General features: G+C 40.1%; 1 long non-coding RNA gene across 1 annotated transcript; it reads left to right on the top strand.

The window, feature by feature from the left end:
* The first annotated feature begins 2,003 nt into the window (after positions 1 to 2,003).
* On the top strand, positions 2,004 to 4,308 carry LOC112257161. Its single transcript, XR_002954525.1, has 4 exons — positions 2,004 to 2,280; positions 2,977 to 3,058; positions 3,210 to 3,325; positions 3,442 to 4,308. It is a non-coding gene; the product is annotated as an uncharacterized LOC112257161 (long non-coding RNA).
* Positions 4,309 to 4,531: the final 223 nt, after the last annotated feature.

The raw sequence follows: 4,531 nt of genomic DNA, 5'->3' as shown, positions 1-4,531 counted from the left end.
TAAACGTTTGCATTTGTATCAAAGGTTAAAACCACTTTTTCCACTTATAGTGATAACATTGACTTAGTAAGTAATTGATTCAGGGAAGTGTACGGCACTGCGTTTGATGATGATAGGTTCTAATTGTTCAGAGTAAATAACTCACGGACACTAGAGAAGCTTAACCAAGTTGAATTCTTCCCAAAGGGTCGACACAGCTGTATTCAGACAAAAAAAAAACATTTCACACAAGCACTGATATTTAACCATTTCTCCTAGGTTGAGTCTCCTCCTCTGCAACAGAACAGCCAATGCATCTCTGTTGCTAGACAGAACCTTAGTGATATCTGTTCTTCCTCACTTCGTCTAACCTGAACTCTACCCCAAAGTGCTCACTCCTCCCCAACTCAAGGCTGTCATGGTTATTGATACCAGACTGTGTCTCTTCTCCCAGAGTATCCCTGATGGCCAACAATAACATATCCTGACATAATGTAAACGTTATACATTACCCTCTCTCCCTCAGTGACATTAGTTTTCAAGAACTCCACCCATCTCCCCTTCTCAATGCCTGCCACATGTAATTGCAACCCTGCGCTCAACACATTCCAAGCTTAGTTGCACACACTATATACCTTCCTCCTATAACCCTTAACTTCTAGTGTAGACCCTCAACCTTAGCACTCCATCAGTGACATGAATAAGTATATTTTCATATTCTCAGAACCCAACAATGATGAGCTTTTCATCACTAGATGACAAACTGTATGAATGAATGCCACAGTTGGAGAGATTGTCCTCTGCTCTGTGGATGAACTCTAACCTAATCTGATATGACAGGTATAGTTAATGTCATGTTTATAACACAGGTTTGTATTGTTAATGACTTGACCAATGATTCAGTTCACATGTATCCCCATAATTAGTATTTAATGGATAAGATGTGTTATTTACGGTACACGCTGCACCAATTACAATGTATTTTATGCATGTCAAGAGTTGCTGTACATAATCTCTCTTAGAAATGTTTAATGTTCGAGATGTCCTCTATGAAAAAAAAAATGAAAATGGATGCACTCACTGTAAGTCGCTCTGGATAAGATCTTCTGCTAAATGACTAAAATGTCAAGTGTAAATGTCCTCTGAAGTATATACAGTATGTTACAGCATGCTTGTTTTCAGCTTCCAAACAGTGAGATTCTTATAAAGTGCCTGTAGCGTAAAGGTAAAAGTTCATGCTTGTATGGGAAAAATGTATTATAATAATCAATGCATAATTTGAGCATGAGTGTATAGTCAACCATGTTTGACGTTCCTGTGAGATGAAGCTGTATGCATGGGCTGTTGATTTGTTCTCGTGCCTATACAGTGCCTGCACCATTCATGCAACGAATGACAATGACATAGAGTACTTCTGTACATATTATTTTTTGTTCTTGTTAAAGTAAAACTTGCTGCCATCTGGCTCTTGAGTGATATTTCTGAGCTGCGTGTTTGTTAAGACGCCTTAATTCTGAGAAGGACTGTGTCATAGTGTGAAAGGTTTTCCGTTGTTTGCCTTATACCTCCTTACCCAGAACACTACGGAAATCATCAAGCTCACAGAGGCAGGATTAGACAAGATTAAGAATATAATATTGTGGTTTTTGGATGAGATCAATGAAATCCAGCGGATGCTTGATTTAGTTAATTCCAGGGTTTAGGGGGGGGGGGAAGAGATCTATGTTTGGTACATAAGCCAAGTTTAATAGGCCACTACTGTTTATGTCTCATATCTGGGCTATAATAGCAGCCATAGGCTACAATAGAAAGGTTAGGCCTACTTTTAAATCAAACATCAAATAATTACTCATCCAGTCAATAGGTTGCCCATACACCCAGGGAGAGAGAGAGTGAGAAACCAAGAAGCACAATGCGAGAGTAATGGAGCCTGATGATGAAGCGTCATCATTGTCTAGTGAATCTCCTAGCAACAGAAACATCTGCTTTTGTGAGGACCAATGAGGTTGCAGAGGGTATGGTGTTGTTGCTTGTTTCACAGAAAATTATATTTTAAGATCCCAAGTGTTGGGTACTCTGAAGGGAGTATTAAAATGAAGCTACAGTGACTGCGTGTGAAGTGCAAACTTCAGGCAAAGCTTGTAGCTGGGATAATTGGGACAGACAGTAAATGTCGCAGCAACGGATGATCACACATTGGACAGATTCAGAAGAACTGATTACTTCATAGGCTGCCTACATCTGAAAGGACTGTGGATTTGCTGAAGTGCTTTATGAACTGTTGAAGATTCACATCATAAGGTAATTTTATAAATGAATGTAGGTTATATTTGATCAAATGTGTGGGTTATTCTCACAAATAGCTGAGATTCCAATAAGATAAACTGAATAAAATAATTAACATTAAAGACATGCATTATCAGTATCATCATCAGATCAGTCAGTCAAAAACACGTTTTTTGTCTCACATCCAATCAGGTGAATGCATTATTTGTGTTACAGATATATATATTTTGATATCTTGAATAGGAATACAATGTATTTTATAGCAGGTGTCATTCAGCTGAAAATTCACAAATTAGTGCAATATCCGAAACTCTCTCTGTTCTCTATCTCTCTTTGTCACACACACATACCACACACGCGCACACTGACTCCCTAAGCACATACTCAACCCAATTTCTTCATAAATAGCCTTGTGTGGGTTGATGGCAATGGCAATAAAAAATTCAGCTCTGCCTACAAAGCACATGCTGAAAAAAGTAATATTTTTAATCTGGCCATTACAAATAACCTATGCAGTGAAAATAAATATAAGAAAAGATAGCCCACATTTTAAAATGTTGCAGCTTATCTAGTCCATGTTTTACAGTTATGGAATACAGATACAAATAAATGTTCTGTGTGTGACTTTTTAATAAAACAGGTGTCTCTCTCCGGTCTCTATTCCTACCTCTCTCTCTAATTATCTCCTTATCTATCATTCTCCTCCACTAGAGGCCCCTGAAAGCAATGTGTGTGGCTCAGAGAGCAGCCCAAGCAATCAGGAGGATTTGTGGCTCTGGGCTGTTACTATCAGGTAATGTACCGTGGATATGACCACTCCTGCTGGGGCTGTTATATAATTCTGTGTCACTCCACTAACCACATAATCTGTCCTTGCCAATGTGTTGAAAGGTAGAGATGTATCAAGGTTGTAATTGCAATTTTCCTTATTGTGCTTCAAGCAGTCGATTCCCTCTAAGAGAGATTCAACTATTCAACAACGTCGAAAGTTGCCTACTTCAAAAGGAAATATGCGGAAGAGGAGGATTTACATGGAGACCTACATGGTTGTTTATCAAAAGTAGGAACTGCTTTGTTTGTGTTTACATGTTCAGACATCAATTTGTTGTCCTATGACGTGACACTTTAAATGTGACTTAGATTTCTGTCTCATAACCATGACCTCTGTTTCCTTAGCACCTGATACGTCAGGAGGACCGCAGCTGCATCCTCCAACTCTCATTGGAGAAGCTGAGATTCTTAGAGGACCCTGAAGCCTACCTGCGACGCTCAGTGCTCATCAACAACCTGCTGAGAAAGATCCACCATGAGGAGGAGGAGGGTGAGACGGGGGAGGAAGAAGAAGATGAAGAGAGGCAGGGGACCTGTGATAGGGGCCCAGGCAGCCAGCGGCTGCTCTACCCAGACAGGAAGCATGTGAAGGTGGTGGTGGCAGACTGCTGCTCTCAGTCCTTTGGACTGAAGGAGATACCCCACTACCACCTGGTGGCCTACCCCTCCTCCACATGCCTCTATGGACTGGGCACATGTCCCAGCATCTCCCCTTGCCACAGGGCACAAGTCCTGCTCTATAAACTGGATGATAATGGGTGACTCAGTGAATTGCTGCCAAAGTACGGGTAGAACTTGAGATGAACTATGCACATCAAAGTAATTGGCAGGGAGTAGTTTGGTGACAGAACCCCCTATTCAGTCAGAGCTGCATTCTGCATCTTGCTCTCTGATGCTATCTACATGCAAAATGGGAGACTACAGCTTCTTATGTGTGATTTCTGACAGGGTCAACGGAGCAAGAGTCCAAATCAGTGTCTGTGACAGCATGGGCAGCGCCATTTAGGCAATCTCCATTTTGAACAGTGGAGGTTGGAGGAGGACTGTTATAGGAGGACTGTCTCATTGTAATGGCTGGAATGGAATATGGAACAGAGTCAAACGTGGTTTCCATACGTTTGATGTGCTTGATATAGTTCCGTTTATTCCATTCCGGGCATTACAATGAACCTGTCCTTCTCTCAACCAGCTTCTTCTCTCATGCCGACAAAGGGTGGCTACTTTGAAGAATCTCAAATATCATATATTTTGATTTGTTTTTGGTTACTACAGTACATGATTTCCTATGTGTTATTTCATAGTGTTGATGTCTTTACTACTATTCTACAATGTAGAACATAGTAAAAATAAAGAAAAACCCTTGAATGAGTAGGTGTGTCTAAACTTTTGACTGTTACTATATATATATATATATATATATATATATATATATATA

The sequence above is a fragment of the Oncorhynchus tshawytscha genome, linkage group LG08, assembly GCF_018296145.1.
Source record: "Oncorhynchus tshawytscha isolate Ot180627B linkage group LG08, Otsh_v2.0, whole genome shotgun sequence".
In the NCBI taxonomy this organism is placed as follows: Eukaryota; Metazoa; Chordata; class Actinopteri; order Salmoniformes; family Salmonidae; genus Oncorhynchus; species Oncorhynchus tshawytscha.
The sequence above is the reverse complement of the archived record's forward strand: the minus strand, read 5'-3'. Positions and strand labels throughout refer to the sequence as shown.